The sequence below is a fragment of the Hippopotamus amphibius genome, chromosome 10 (assembly GCF_030028045.1).
Source record: "Hippopotamus amphibius kiboko isolate mHipAmp2 chromosome 10, mHipAmp2.hap2, whole genome shotgun sequence".
NCBI classification, from domain to species: domain Eukaryota; kingdom Metazoa; phylum Chordata; class Mammalia; order Artiodactyla; family Hippopotamidae; genus Hippopotamus; species Hippopotamus amphibius.
Genome location: NC_080195.1, coordinates 58,545,877 through 58,562,510, shown reverse-complemented (window position 1 = coordinate 58,562,510; position 16,634 = coordinate 58,545,877). Strand labels below are relative to the sequence as shown.

At 35.3% G+C, this 16,634-nt stretch overlaps 1 protein-coding gene and 1 pseudogene across 2 annotated transcripts in view; one reads left to right on the top strand and one right to left on the bottom strand.

The window, feature by feature from the left end:
• The window catches only part of LOC130830637 (cell surface glycoprotein CD200 receptor 1-like), a 61,143-nt gene extending 48,604 nt beyond the window's left edge, over positions 1–12,539 (bottom strand). Inside the window, exons 1-3 of one of the 2 annotated variants that reach the window (XM_057698000.1) lie at positions 12,293–12,539; positions 10,531–10,669; positions 6,181–6,273 (exon numbers count right to left, since the gene is read on the bottom strand). The gene's annotated coding sequence lies outside the window, so the exon portion shown is untranslated. The remainder of the gene's footprint in view (positions 1–6,180; positions 6,274–10,530; positions 10,670–12,292) is intronic. The other variant, XM_057697999.1, reaches the window with a different exon arrangement.
• A 1,564-nt stretch (positions 12,540–14,103) lies between these two features.
• LOC130829714 (teratocarcinoma-derived growth factor 1-like) lies at positions 14,104–14,659 on the top strand (annotated as a pseudogene).
• The last annotated feature ends 1,975 nt before the right edge of the window (positions 14,660–16,634 follow it).

Here is a 16,634-nt window from a genome sequence, read left to right as displayed (position 1 = left end):
ATCCCAGAACCACTTGTTAGAGAGACTTTTCTTATGTACAGTGAATGGTCTTTGCACTGTTGTTGAATATCAATGGGCTGTAAGAGTATGGTTTTATTTCTGGACTCTCAACTCTTTTCCAATGGTCTGCATGTTTATTCTTTGGCCATTTCCAAACTGTTTTGATTACTGTAGACTTGTGGGAAGTCTTAAAATTGGGAATGTCAATTCTCTAACTTTATTCCTTTCTCTCAATTTTGTTTTGGTTATTTGGGGTCCCTTGCAATTACATATGAATCTGAGGCTTTTACATTTCTGAAAAAAAAAAAAAGAAGAAGAAGAAGAGGGACTGGAATTTTGATAGAGATTGTGTTAAATATGTAGATGTCTTTGAGGAGTATTGTCACTTTAACAATATTAAGTCTCTTATCCATGAATACAGAATATCTTCCCATTTATTTAGATCTTCTTTAATTTCTTTGAGCAGTTTTACATTTTTTAGTGTATAAATCTTGCAACTCCTTGATTAAGTTTATTCCTCAATATTATATTCTTTTTATGCTATTGTAAATAAAATTATTTTCTTAGTTTTCTTTTAAGATTGTTAATTGCTAATACATAGAGGTACAGTTCATTTTTGCATGTTGATTTTGTATTGTGCGACTATGCTGAATTTGTTTATTAGCCCTGACTGTACTGGGGGGGAGGGTTATGTTTAGGATTTTCTGCATATAAGAAGATTATGTCATATGTAAACAGAGATAGTTTTATGTCTTCCTCTCCAATGTGGACACCTTTCATTTGTTTTACTAGTTTAATTGCCCTGGCTAGAACTTCTGATACAATGTTGAAGTTCCAAAAAATAGAAGTAGCAAAACTGGGCATTCTTGTCTTATTCCTGATCTTACAGAGAAAGCTTCCAGTTTTCCTCACTAAGTATGAGGTTAGCTTGGGGGGTGGGGGAAGGGTATAAATTCCCTTTATTATGTTAAGGAAATTTCCTTCCATTCCTAGGTTGTTGAGTGTTCTTATCATGAAAGAGTGTTGTATTTTGTCACATGCTTTTTCTGTATCAATTCAGATGATCATGTGAGTTTTTGTTCCTTCAGTCTACTCAAGTGATAAATTACATTGATTGATTTTCATATATTGAACTAACCTTGCATTCCTAGGATAAATCCCACTTGAACATGGTGTATCATTCTTTTAAGATGCTACTGGATTCAGTTTGATAGTATTTTGATGGGGATTTTTGCATCTATATTGATAAAGAATATTGGTCTGTAGTTTTCTTTATTTGTTATATCTTTGTCTGGCTTTGATATCAGGGTAATGCTGACCTCATAGAATGAACTGATGTTTCCTTCTTTTCTATTTATTGAAAAAAATAAGAAAGATTGGCATTAATGCTCCTTTAAATGTTATTAGAAATCACCAATGAGGCCATTTGGCCCTGGGTTCTTCTTTGTTGAGAGGTTTTATATTACTGATTCAATCATTTTACTTGTTACAGATCTGCTCAGATTTTCTATTTCTTCTTGAGTTAGTTTTGGTAATATGCATGTTTCTAAGGATTTATCAATTTCATGAAGGTTATCCGATTTGTTGGGTATACTGTTGTTCATAGTATTCTATAAATAATAATATGTTTTATTTCTGTAAGGTTAGTAATAATGTCCCTTTCATTTTTGACTGTAGTAACTTGAGTTTTCTCTCTCTCTTATTTTTTCAGTCAAGTGGCTAATTTTATTGATCTTTTTAAAAAACTACCTTTGGTTTTATTGACTCTATTGTTTCCTATTCTTTATTGTATATCTCCTCTCTAATCTTTATAATTTGCTTCTTTGGCTAGCTTTGGGTTTACTTTGCTCTTCTTGTCTTGTTCCTTAAGGTGTACAGTTAGGTTATTGGTTTGAGATTTTCTTCTTTTTAGACATAGGGCTTTACAGATCTAAATTTGCCTCTGAGCACTGCTTTCACTTTCCATAAGTTTTGGTATATTATGTTTTTATTTTTATTCATCTCAATGTATTTTATAATTTCCCTTGTGATTTCTTTTCTGTCCCATTATTCGTTTTAAAAAAATGATGTTTAAAATGATGTTTAATTTCCACATATTTGTGAATTCTCTAGTTTCATTCAGTGATGGTGGTCAGAGAAGTTACTTTGTATGATTTCAATCATTTTAAATTTATTGAGACTTGCTTTGTGACCTAACATATAGTCTATCCTGGGGAATGTCCCATATAAACTCAATGAAAACTGTGTATTCTGCTCTTTGGGGGTGGAGTGTTCTGTATTTCTGTTAGGTCTAGTTGGTTTATAGTATTGTTCAAGTCTTCTATTTCCTTATTAACTATCTGTCTAGTTGTTGTATTCATTATTGAAAGTGGGTTATTGAAGACTCCAGCTATTATTGTAGAATTGCCTATTTCTCCTTTCAATTCTGTCAAATTGTGTATATGTTTATAATAATTATATCCTGCATATGTTATATCAATGTGTTATATCCTACATAGTGACTTTGTTCTCAAAAGTTAGACATTTTTATTTGCATTGGAGTTAACCTATTTCCTATGTGCCAAAATCTGTTCACTTTCAAGGTCACTTTTGGAGACATTACAGTCTTTCATCAACATGGCTTAAGCTGCTTCTGCTTGGACATATCTGGGGCTCCAGGTATTCCATCACCCTCCAGAGCCAGCTTGCCTCACTGCACTTCTCCTCCAATTCTCTGGGCAGCCTTTCTCATCTTTTTCTTCTACCTGCCTTTCTAAAGTTCATATTTAACACTAAAATAGTTACTCACATGAATTTCCTGTTCAGGTGGTTTCTTATCACAGACATTTCCACCACTATTACAAACATTTTATCTAATAGCATTAAACACATGAATGCAAATATACCATATACACACAAACCAAGTATTAGGTTTTCACAGTGTGGTCAGTTGTGGTCATCATAAACATTGTGGTTCAGAAGAAACTGTTCTTTGCTTGCTTCTCATCTGAACCACAGGGAATGTTGTTGGTTATGTTGAATGCTACAGTTTTTATAAATGTTCTAACATTTTAGCAATATACTATTTAATCAGTAGTCTCTAAACAGTTGTGACTATACATAAGATTTTGTTACTTTGTTTTACTTTATTTTGTTCCTGAGAGGGTTTTTTTTTTTTTTGTCTTTTTGTCTCAGAATGAAAATTAGCTCTGCTAATAACTCCATGATTACACTCTCAGATAACAGATCCTACCACACATTCAGTGAGTGGCATGACTGAGAGATGGACATGTTCTGGACTACAGTGAGCTACAATGGGTTTTATTTTGTCTTACCTGTAGATCAGAACCAAAGAGAACAGGAGAGAATTTAAAAACAGATATAAGCTCTCATTCTTTTCATCTTTCCTCTTTCCTCTCATACCTCTCTAGTCGTAAAACATACAACAAAAGCACTAGATAGTGATGTGCCACCAAAAAAATATATAAATAAAAATTTTAAATCATGATTTGTGATGAACAATAAATCCATTAAATATATAGTTGAAACTAAACACTTGAGAGAATTATGTATAAAGAACACAAATATTTTAAAACTTCAAAATGTAAAGATAGTATATAACCAACAAATAAGAAAGTGGGAGGAAAGGTGGTTTGAAGAAATGTAAAGTTCGTCTTTATCTTTCATGGCAGGGAGTCAACAGGCACAGTGACAGTGAAAATACAGCATTTAAAATGTACAGTTACATCAGCCTCTTAATATTGTTCACAATCTTTTTGTAACTTAGAGAACTCCTTTAGAAATTAGTGTCTCATCTGGTAAAGACTTTTTTTCTTTCAATATGTAGGGGGCAATAATCTAAACTCATTGGAATAGACTCTTAAACAGATTTGCCTTCTCTACTTGGCATGTTGTGCTTTTGTTTTGGTTTTTTAGTTTATTGACTGCCATATACATCATTATGGAACACCAGAAAATACTGCTTCTGAAAAGGAGCTTACTTTTTTATATGTAAACTTAATTTTTTAGAGCAATTTTAGATTCACAGAAAGATTAAGTAGAAAGAGTTCCTGTTTGTCCTCTACTCCCACATAAGTATAGCTTCCCTCATCATCAACTTCCCCACCAGAGTGGTACATTTGTTACAGTCAGTGAGCCAGTAATAATGCAGCATTATCACTCAAAGGCCATAGTCACATTAATGTTCGCTTTTGTGGGTGGTAGAGACATTTTTATCTCACATTCAGTAATCACTTCTGTCTCTTTCACTAGCTTAAAATAAAGTAACAATAAATGTAATAATTTTTATTTAAAGTAACATGCTTATATGAAATAATTTTTATAAAATAATTTGTCTCTCCTTCTTTTTTACGTATATTTATAGAAAAGTGTTCAGCAATGTTAACAGTGATTGTTTTGAGTGGTGGAATTTGAAGCAATTACATTTTTCTTTATTGCCTGAATGTCCTATAATCGTGTTTCATCTCATCAACATAAAAATGTCATTCTTGTAAAAAAAAACTAAAGAGAAAATTATATACCCTAGGGATCACTGATAAATATTTCCACAGTAGATTTATAACATATTTGGCAGAATTGACTTAGAAAAGTATCTTGTAAAACAACAGGAGACTTGGAAAAAAAAAACAGAGAGAGATACGATAATTTGATTTGGGAGGATAAGAATAATAAGTGGGATAAGTGAAATGCTTCAAAAGCTTATTTAGGCTAAAAGTGGAAAGTATTTACATCAAACATAACCCATACTTATGGCAGGTTAGACCAAGTCCCATGGTGTACTCATCTGCTATGACAGCACTAACAAAATACCACAGGCTGATTCTTTGTCTTAACCACACGGTGTTTGTCCAAATGGCAGGTTATTAAGGTTGGAGGGTGTGTTTGTTAATAGTTTACAAAAACCAAAGTTATGCTTGTGTTAATTTTAAAGAAAGCGGTCAATAAAAATATAAACGTTTATTTATAAAACACGACAAAAACAGAGAGGAAGCTCTGCAGCTAAGGAATGAGTCTGAGTCTTAACCACCAGAAGCTTGTTATAACTCTAATAAAAAAAAAAAGAGACCCACAGCCAGGAACTCAGTAATTTATAATCAATTCAGGTAAACCAAATGATACAGCTTATGAATTTTCATTATTTTTTCACATTTGATAATATTTTATAGTTTTATATAATTTTCTAAAAGTTATGTTTGCCAAACTTAAAATTAATTCAATCATAAGTGATCCTAATATATATTTTCAATTGGCTAAAACAGCAAGTCTCAGGCTTTTGGATCTCAGGATTTCTTTATACCCTTAAAAATTGTTGAGGATCCCAAAGAATTTGCCTTTGAAAAATTTAGAAACACACACACTCACAAATACACAAGTACTCACTCCATAAGCCATCAAAGCAATAATATCAACACATGCCATGTAGCATCTAGAAAACTAATGTGCGCTCATGCAAGAGAATGTAAGTGCAAAAAGCAAATAACATATTAGTATTATTACGAAAATAGAAACAATCTTGAAGTCCTCCTGCGAGGGTTCCTTGGACCAATAGAGCTAAGCTAAAACAAACTTGAAAGCTCAAAGAATAGTCTTTTATCCATTTGTGTGCCCAAAATGTTAGGCAGCCAGAAAATGTAGGAAAAAAGAAAAGCATAACTTGATTTAGTACTTGTTATTCTTCATTTAACAATTCTAGTTGGCAAAGCAATTGTGAATAAAAAGCTATTAACACTTTTAAAGGGAAACCTGGCGGGGTTTCATTTGTTTGTTTCACAATATGTTGTTTTCCCCCACAAAGATCATTGCTATACCTTGACATATCCAACAATACATGCATATAAGACATAAAAGCTTTTCACAGAAATGATCAGTCACTCCCAATATTTAGTTCCATTCTTGTTAATAAGAAAAAAGTAAAGTGATATGTGAGGCATATGGTATAGTGCCTGGCAGAGTAGTAAACATTCAAATAATGACAGCTATTGCTGTTTGCTGTTTGTTGCTGCCATTGCTACTGCTTTGTAGTAGTAGTTGTTTTTACCAATCTGCTGTAAGTATTGAATACTAGGACTATAGAGGTAGCATAGCAGGATCATAAATTTTGCTGCCTATGAATTTCCCATTTAAATAAATGTACTTTGAATGTACAGTCCATTTTAATTAATTTGTAGATAACTTGCATACCGTAAACTTCCAGAAAGCAGTGGATTCCACAACAGTCAGAATGCCCAGAAGGAAAGAGAGTCCAAGGGGTTGAATAACCTGGAGGCTCAACACCTTTAAATAAAAGCACAAATAGTGCCTTAAAAGTATATTCCTTACTGACAAGTCAGGTTGATCTACAGTGTATTATTGATATTAATAATGCTTTTTGCTTAAGTAACAAAGGAATCTGGAGAAAGTCAGCTGTTTTGCTTTTCTCTAAAAAATTTAAGAATTTCAAGTGAAATTTTGCCTAAACGTTCCACAAAAGTTCCTTGGAAAGGAGTCTGTAAATAAGACATCGAATGTTAGCATTCTGATCAAAAAAATCTTGGCCAATGTACTATTGAAAATTATTTAAAGAGTTTTATTCTTAGAAAATGAATATTATGATATTATACAAAAGAAACTCAGTAAGGTATTTTGGGATATTTCCTGATATGATTCACAATAACTTTTTTAAAAAATAATCAAAAGCTGCCTGAAGAGCTAGCCCTCCCCATTCCTACATGGTGCCTCTACTCTTTCCACCACCCTCCGAAATTGCTTATATGACAGTCAACAGTGATCCATTGGTTAATTCAAAGGACTTTTAAAATTCTTATTCCACGTGACATCTTGAAGGAACTTGAAGTTTTTGCTTCTTCCTCCCTCAAACTCTTCTATTGATTTCCATTGATTTTCTTTCCCCATGGACTGTGTTCTGCCTCTTTTATTAGATTTTCTTCTTTGGCTCACTCCTAAAAATGTGGTGTCCCCCAGATTCCATCTTGTGCTTGCTTCTGTATCCAACTCAACATCCTTCCCTAAAAAAATTTGATTCATTCCCAGTGGCTTATCCATTGCTTGTAGGAAGGTGACTCCCAAATCTGAATCCCACTTTAACTTCCTATATTTTGAAGCTGTGTCTCCAACTCATTTGTAAAACATGTTGAATCTGAGCAAATCATCTTCACTTCCTTCTCTGCATTCTTTATGTAATCAATGGCATCATCATCTACATTTACTGACATAAAATACCCAATCATATAACTCCTGCTTAATTCCCATATTTAATTGATATAAAAATCCTATTGATCTTACAACCAAAATACCTTTCAAATATTTTATATTATCATTATTTATGTCCAAATCTAGCCCTTATTATCTCTGTCCTAGACTATTAAAATAGACTGCAAACTGATCCACTTGCCACTAACTTCTTTTAATCCTAGTCCATGAAAGTTATATCATGTCATTCCCTTATTTGAGATCCCCTATTACCTTCCTATTGCTTATTGAATAAAATATAAATTCCTCAGAGTGGCATAGAAGGCTCTTCAGGACTGGGCCTTCCTCAGTTTATTTTTCAAAACTTATAGCTAGTCAAGAGATTGGAAACACTGGTCAAATCTAAACTGCATATCCTTAAATTTGTTTTGAGCACATACAACATTTTTTAAATGAGGAAATTTTACATAAAAATATAAATGTCAATCTCTTTTGAGAAACTTTAAGATGTGGCAATATTGAGCCCTCATTTTCTAACAGAAATCATCTGCTGGGCCTGAAGTATTAAATTATTCTTGCACATTCTCGTAGGCTTTACATGGAATATTGCTCTCCATTTTGCCACAGTTTCCCATCTAGCTCACTTGGACTTATGTGTGTTACCTGTCTGTCTCCTAAAGCTCCTTAATACCACTGCCCTAGTCATCATCCACTCTCCCCACACTGCAATTCTTTCAAGTGATTGCAAGTAATGTGATGATTCTAAGTCTTTGTATATGTAGTCATCTTTATTTAAAATACCCTCAAGCAGATGGAGAGATATACCATGTTCTTGGATCAGAAGAATCAATATAGTCAAAATGACTATACTACCCAATGCAATCTACAGATTCAATTCAATTCAATCCCTGTCAAATTACCAATAGCATTTTTCACAAAATTAGAGAAAAAAAAATTTACAATTTGTATGGCAACACAAAAGACTCCAAATAGCCAAGTGATCTTGAGAAAGAAAAATGGAACTGAAGGAATCAGGCTCCCTGACTTCAGACTATACTACCAAGCTATAGTAATCAAAACAGTATGGTACTGGCACAAAAACAGATCAATGGAACAAGATAGAAAGTCCAGAGATAAACCCACATACCTATGGTCACCTAATCTATGACAAAGGAGGCAGAATATACAATGGAGAAAATACAATCTCTTCAATAAGTGGTGCTGGGAAAACTGGACAACTACATGTAAAAGATTGAAATTAGAACATTCTCTAACACCATACACAAAGATTAAACTCAAAATGGATTAAAGACCTATATGCGAGACTGGATACTATAAAACTCTTAGAGGAAAAAATAGGCAGAATATTCTCTGACATAAATTGCAAGCAAGATCTTTTTCAATACACTTCCTAGAGTAATAAAAATAAAAACAAAAATAAACAAATGGGACCTAATTAAACTTAAAAACTTTTGCACAGCAAATGAAACCATAAACAAAATGAAAAGACAACCCTCAGAACAGGAGAAAATATTTGCAAATGAAGTAACTGACAAGAGATTAATCACCAAAATACACAAACAGCTCATGCAGCTCAATACCAAAAAACCAAACAATCCAATCAAAAAAATTGTTGGAAGACCTAAATAGACATTTCTCTGAAGAAGACATACAGATGGCCAAGAGGCACATGAAAAGATGATCAACATCACTAATTGTCAGGTAAATGGAAATCAAAACTGCAGTGAGCTTTCACCTCACACCAGACAGAATGTTCATCATCAAAAAGATCTACAAATAAATGCTGGAGAGGGTGTGGAGAAAAGGGAATCTAAATTGGTGCAGCCACTATGGAGAACAGTATGGAGGTTCCTTAAAAAACTAAAAATAGAGCTGCCATATGCTCTAGCAATCTCACTCCTGGGCATATATCTGAAGAAAACCGTAATTCAAAAAGACACATGCACTCCAATGTTCATTGCAGCACTATTTACAATAGGCAGGACACGGAAGCAACCTAAATGTCCATCAACAAAGGAATGGATAAAGCTGTGGTATCTATATACAATGATATATATACAATGGAATATTACTCAGCCATAAAAAAGAACAAAATAATGCCATTTGTAGTGACATGGATGGACCTAGAGATTGTCATACTGAGTGAAGTAAGTCAGACAGAGAAAGACAAATATCATATGATATCACTTATATGTGGAAACTAAAAAAAATGATACAAGTGAACTTATTTACAAAAGAGAAATAGAGTCACAGATGTAGAAAACATACTTATGGTTACCAAGGGGAAAAGGGGTAGGGGGAGGGATAAATTGGGAGATTGAGATTAACATATACACACCACTACATATAAAATAGATAACTAATAAGGACCTACTGTAGAGCACAGGGAACTCTACTCAATACTCTGTAATGGTCTATATGGGAAAAGAATCTAAAAAAAAAAAAAGAGTGGATATGTGTATATGTAAAACTGATTCACTTTGCTGTACACCTGAAACTAATACAACATTGTAAACCAACTATACTCAATAAAAATTAAGTAAAAAAATAAAATGCCCTCTTTTTACTTTGTCAGCCTAATTAACTTTTTAAACTCCTATCTACCCTCCAAGACGCATTCAAATTTTATCCCTTGCATGAAGTACTCTCTGAATTCTTCCCACTCCCATTCACCATTTAAGGGTCACTGTCTGTTGTATAATACTATAATTCTATTACAGCAACCAACAGGAAAATTGGCAACACAATAACTAGAAATAATAGGATAGTGTGAAAACCACCATAAAATAATATATGGCTAACACGATTAAAAAGGAAAAGAGGAAACAGAAAATAAAATGAAAGAACAAAACTTTTAAAAATGAAAAATACAATTATTGTAATTAAATCTCAGTAGATAGATTAAAAACCAGATTAGATACAATTGAAAAGAAAAATTGTAAAGTGGTAACACAACCTAGTAATTAAAATGCATTGTCAGAATGCACTAAGAATTGATACACAGATAAAAAATTAAAGTGGAAAATTGATTTGAGAAAATCAGCCTCAGTTCAATAATAAAACATAAGGCAAAGGAAAACACGAAAGAGGGAAGAAAGTTAAGTGGAAGATAGAATGAAAAAATTCAATGTAACTCAATTAAAATTTCCTGAGGAGATAACGGAGTACTAAATAGTTTGGGAAGAATTTTTGATAATCAGATCAGTTACTACAAGCCTACTCATCTATAGTTAGACTCTTGTTCCCTTACAAATGTAAAACAAAGCAGGTCACATAAGATACATTGTTGCCTACCCAGTGGCATGTGCTTTGGACCCTCACCTCCTGTTACTCTGAGAGCCATACTCAGTGATGCAATCTCCTTCTGGGGCTGGGAAAACCTGTGCAGCAGGCTTCCCTGCAAGTGCTTTGCACAGGGAAGTTTTATTCTTCCCCAGAAGAAGGGTCACCTCTGGAGATGCTGTGAATGAGGACAGAAAAGAAATTGTTCAAGTTTAATATTTAAAAAGCAACAAAGTTTTATCTGTGAATATTTATTAAGGATCTACTTATACTGCATGTTGGTTAAGGGCATGGGCTCTGGAGTCAGATTTTCTGGGTCCAAATTCTGCCACAACTATTCCCTAACTGTGTAACCTTGAACATGTTTTTGTGATTTATCAATCCTTCATTATCTCTTATTGGTTAGGGAAAGCACATCTTTTTAAAGCACGCATACTTTTATAAAACTCTCCTCAAGTTACTCAGTGTGCTGTGTGGTTACTGCCAGGGCTCTGACAGATACACATCCCATTTTGGAGATGTTAAAATGTGGGGGAAAAAATATTGCAGCTAAGATATAGTGAAACATATCACTTAGCTCCTCTGTGCCTCAGTTTCATTTCTCTTAAATAGGAATAATATTCCTCTTAGAATTATTATGACTAAATGAACTAATGCATGTAGAGTACTTAGAAGAGCATCTAGCATGTAATAAGTGCTCAATAAATATCATCATTAGTATATTTGAAGGATTGTGATAGGTGCCATGAATTATACAAAGATGGGTAAAAGACAAAGCATACTTCCAAGCATCTTGGTAATCTTAATAAGTGACAGCTTTAAGTCTCAAAGTCAGAAATTCTGACCTAAAGCCCAGTATTCTTCTATCAAAACTTCCTTGGTAATCCAAAATAACTGGAAAGAATATCAGTCTAGATTAGTGCAAAAGCACTTTTAAAACACTTTTTAAATAAATGGTTATTAGTTTTAATTATGTACAGTAACACAACCTAACAATTAAAATGCATCATCAGAATGCACTAAGAATTGATAAAAAGATAAGAAATTAAAATTATCTTGAATGTAAAAATGGTAATTTATGAATAGATTCTTCAAAAGATAAGATAGAGGTTAGAAAACTAACTTTTATTGCGCATCCATTATGTGAGAGGCACTTCCAGACTGAGTACTCACAAACTATCAGGGGGAAATGGCTATCCCCGTTGTACAGATGAGGAATCTACCTCCGAAGGGCAGAGCAGAGACTCAAACCCAAAGCTTCCACAGACAGCAAGAGGGAGCACAAGGAACCACCATGCTTTTCTACCTCACAATGCCTCTGGAGTGCTTTAAAAAAAAAAAAAATGCCCCTAACGTGGCTTAAATAGCACATACCCACTTATAAGGAGATATACATTTATGTGTGAGTTTGTTCTTAGACTCCTTTTGGGGTGGATTTTTTGGGGGGTGGGTTGTTTGTGTTTTTTTTACAAATGGCACAAAGATGCAGTATAAGAATTATCACGTGTTTTTTTTCAAAAAACAAGACTTCTTTAAAGCCTTGCTACTCAGTGTGATCTACAGACAAGCAGCAGCCTCACCTGGAATCTTGATAGATATGTAGAACATTAGGCCCCCATGCAAGGGATTGTTAGCCAAAATTGTTAGCCACAGAAACTAGAAAGAGAAGGAAAAAAACTGAGCATTTTAAAAGACACCAAAATTCTGGTGGAAAACAATCTAAAGTATTTTTCTCATCATGGTTTCCTCTACTTCACCCCAATACTTTCACCCTTCCCCCCACCACTCCCAACAGACTTACCAACTGTGAAAGGGAGAAAAATTGTGAAAAGTATCCCAAAAGCTGAACACATTTTCTGAAGGAAGTTTCTCTCTTTTTCTTTCTCTTTCTCTCTCTTTCTTTCTTTCTTTCTTTCTTTCTTTCTTTCTTTCTTCTCTTTCTTTCCTATCCTTACCTCTCTGTTTTCCTTCTACCATACCATATATCCAGCTGTGGTCTTTTTCTTCTCCCAATCTCTCACATAAGCACCAATGAGAAATCCCCTACTCTCTTAACTCCACTGTATTTCTGGCTCATGAGCAATTTAAGAAGCATTTCCTGTTTGGAGAGTTGAGGTAATAATGACTGTGCTTCCTGGTTTGTGCTTTTATACATTTATTTCTCTACAGAGAAGCATATACATTTGACCCGCTGTTTAGATCCAATTGTAATCAATCAAGTTACATCCCAGATAATGTTAAAATGGTTCTTATGAGGCATGTAACAGTATATTCATTTTTACAAATAAGGAAGTAGAGAAGTTAAGTAACTTATCCTGACTTGATTAATGACAAAGCTGTAGAACCAGGATAGAAACCCTTGCATTGTAGTGTGTGTGTGGTGTATGTGTGTGTGTGTGAGTATGTGTATTTGGTAATTTGTTGTGTGGTTTATGAGAGAAGCCAAACATGATCTCTCCCTCTAGAAGTATGCACTTTAATACAAAAAACACTGACAGAAAGTATTTTAAAGTAAAACACTCAAAAAGACTATAATACAAATAGTTCTCCGCTTACATGTCCCCTTCCAAGTAGAAGGCTTGGGCTGGGGCTAGGGATAAGTCTGCAATCAGGAATTAAAGCCCAGCTGGGAAATACTTACTTTCATCCATCCAGGAAATTCTATGCACAAGCCGACTTCTGTCTTCCTCAGATGGGGAGAGGACCAGGTACCATGATAATGCTGCACCTGACATTTCTCAGGCACCTTCAACCTGGCTGCAGCACAGCTGCCCCTTTGCTCTTTCTGAATATGACCCTAGTGGAATGTCATCCCTGCCACAAACTAATGGGGACACCAATGCCCACTGCACAAGCTCAGACCGTCCGTGGGCCAGGCCAGTCCTCCTTGCTTCTGCCTGACCTGCCTGCACACTCACCCTCACACTTTCACACACTGCTGACAATGTTACCTTCTTCTACTTCATAGTTTCTACTTTGTTTCCTTTTTTTTCTTCTTTATTCTGTTTGTTTCTGGCTAAGGCATTTTAGGACATGCTGTCTTCTACCACAAAATAGAGGGTGGCAGGGTGGGGACACCATCTACAGATTCAATGCAATGTTCACATGGGTTTTCCACGTGGAAGGCGACAGTGAAGACTGAGGGGCTGGACCGGTAGGCACACGTTTCTGCTTATAAATTCTCCTTACATCGTCTTGAACAGATGGTAATCCTTCCCTTTGGGTTTGTTCTATTAACAAATGGTTAACATAGGTTTCTGTTTGATTACCCAAAGGAATGATTAATGAAAATTTCTTGTGAAAAAATACCAGGATCAGATTTGTGTCACCAGAGAGATAATTCCTCAACACATCTGAAGCTGAAAGTTGGGATTCTTTTAATTGGTGAGTTTTATTACTGGCAATATCTTAGTGACTGTCAATATACTATAATTTAGCATAATGTTATCATTAGGGTAAACTGGGAATGGTGCACAGGGATCTCTGTTATTTCTTACACTTGCATGTGAATCTATAATTATTTCAATTAAAAAAATTGAAAGTCAGGTATGGCTGAGGAAGGAGAACCTCCCTGAAGTTTATAGCCAAAGCATTAGGACTGACCTGTGAGCCATGGACTGAAGTAAGATGGAGCGCCTCGCTTCCAGTGTGATTTTGATCATGGCCTTTTCCAGAGCATTTGAACTGGGATTAGTTGCTGGATTGGGCTGCCATGAACTTGCCCATCTGTCACAGGGAGACCTGGCTTCAGAGATGACAGTCTTCAGTCCCGGGAGGAGCCTGCAATTTGTCATCAGCCTTCCCCGTTTGTACCATCCACGGGAATCCCGGACAGTAAGGAGCGAAACAGAACCTGCTGTCTGAATGGGGGAACCTGCAAGCTGGGGTCCTTTTCGCCTGCCCTCCCTCTTTCTGTGGATGGAACTGTGAACATGACATGCGCAAAGAGAACAGCGGGTCTGTGCCCAGTGACACTTGGTTGCCCAGGAAGTGTCCCATGTGTAAATGCTGGCATGCCCAGCTTCGCTGCTCTCTGCAGTCATTCCTACCTGGTTGTGATGGCCATGTGATGGGTGAGCACCTCACAGCTTCTGGGACTCCAGAATTAACACTGTCTGCATGTGCTCTTATGCTACCTGCCATCTGCCTTGCTGTACAAAGTTATTAGTAACCCACATTTGCATGCAACGTTTGTCATGCAAATTGCACGACCTGTAGAGGCTGTCCCTCCAACGTCCCAAATGAGAGATGATCATTTGTTAGTTGCCTTGAAAGAGTGACTAGATTTCCCTATGGTCCCTAATGTTTCCTTAAAGTACCCACTACTTTCCTCTGCCCTGCCCTCTCCAAAAAACTGCTTAAAAAAAAAGTAAGCCATATCTTGTGCCCAAGTCCTGTGTTTCTTGATACACGTAACTCTACCAAGGGCTTATTAATAGTTTCCTTTAAACAATTGAATTCTACCTTCAAATTATCAAAGGTTGCTCCCAATGTGGAACTGAGTATAAAGCATTGAAGACGGTTAATCAAAATCAACTAAGATAGTATCTCGAAAAAAAAAGAAGTATCTGTAAGGGGAGCATAGGAGAAGAGAGGGGACAGATATCAGAGGTGAGAGACAGGATGCTGGGGTAACGGAAGTGCGCCTGTGTCCCTGGGAGAGTAGGTAGAAAAGACTAGGAAGAAGTAAAATGGATTACTTGGTGGATCAGATGGGTAGAGAGAAGCAAGTTAAAAAGCTAAGTTGAAGAGTAAGTTTCTGTCATGTGTAGGAAGCTGTATAAGACAAGGACACCTGTTTTCTCAAGGATTTGTAAAGAGAATAAAGTCTCCTTAAAAAAAAATTCTATCTAAAGTCTCCCAATGTATTAAGAGTGCTTAATACATTATGATTTCTCCATACTATGCAATTATTTTCACAGTAGTAAAAGAAAAAATGTTCACTATATATTTAGTTGTAAACCAGGTGGTAAAACTATACATTGTAAAATCCCTTTAAAAATATGTATCTGATATGTATCTGGTGTGCCCAGTTAAAGTGGGAAGTACATTGAAAAAGAAATGAAACTGGGGTCTATATCTCGAATCTTGATATTGGTAGATTTAGGACAATGGAAAGGAAGTCGGTTGCAAACTTACAGACCTTTCTGGCCTAATTTCAGAAGCTGTCACACATGGATGGAATAAAATAATTTGAAGTATTATTATATACATGATCCATCCATAAGGAATACCTCTAAGTAATTAGGATATTCTGCAGCTCATCACTACACCTAAGTTTTAGGGGAATTCACACCCTTTCAAAATTGTTCTTTAGCACTCATGACAGAGATTCAATGCAGTATTTGGGTGTTGGTGGTTGTCATAGCTATCATCAGTCATAGGAAATTTTTAAAAAACAAATCCATCGCCTCACACAGAACCTTTTTTCGTGTACTTGAGTTTATCAAGTTTTGAGTATACAATATTGTATTGTAAACTACAGTCACCATGCTGTACATTAGATTCCCAGAACTTATTCATCTTATAATTGAAGTTATGTACACTTTGGCCAGCATTTCCCCATTTCCCCAACATCCCAACCCCTGATAATCTCCATTCTACTCTGTTTCTATGATTTTAACTTTTTCTCCCTCAGATTCCACATGTAAGTGATACCATGCAACATTTGTCTTTCTCTCTCTGGCCTATTTCACTTAGCATAATGCCTTCCAAGTTCATCCATGTTGTCACAGATGATAGGATTTCCTTTCTTTTTGAAGGCTGTATATTAATCCACTGCATGTATGTACCACATTTTCTTGATCCATTCACCCACCAACACAGTTTATTTCCATACCTTGACTATTGTGAATAATGCTTCAATGAAAATGAAAGTACAGACATCTCTTCAAGATAATAGTTTCATTTCCTTTGGATATATACTTAGAAGTAGGATTACTGAATCATGTGGTAGTTCTAGTTTTAATTTCTAGAGGAATCTCCATTCTCTTTTTCCATAGTGGTTTACTAGTTTACATTCCCACCAACAGTGTACAAGGGTTCCCTTTTCTTCACATCCTTGCCAGCATTTGTAACCTCTTTTCTTGCTGAAAATAGCCATCCTAAATGGTATGAGGTGATAGCTCATCATGATTTTGATT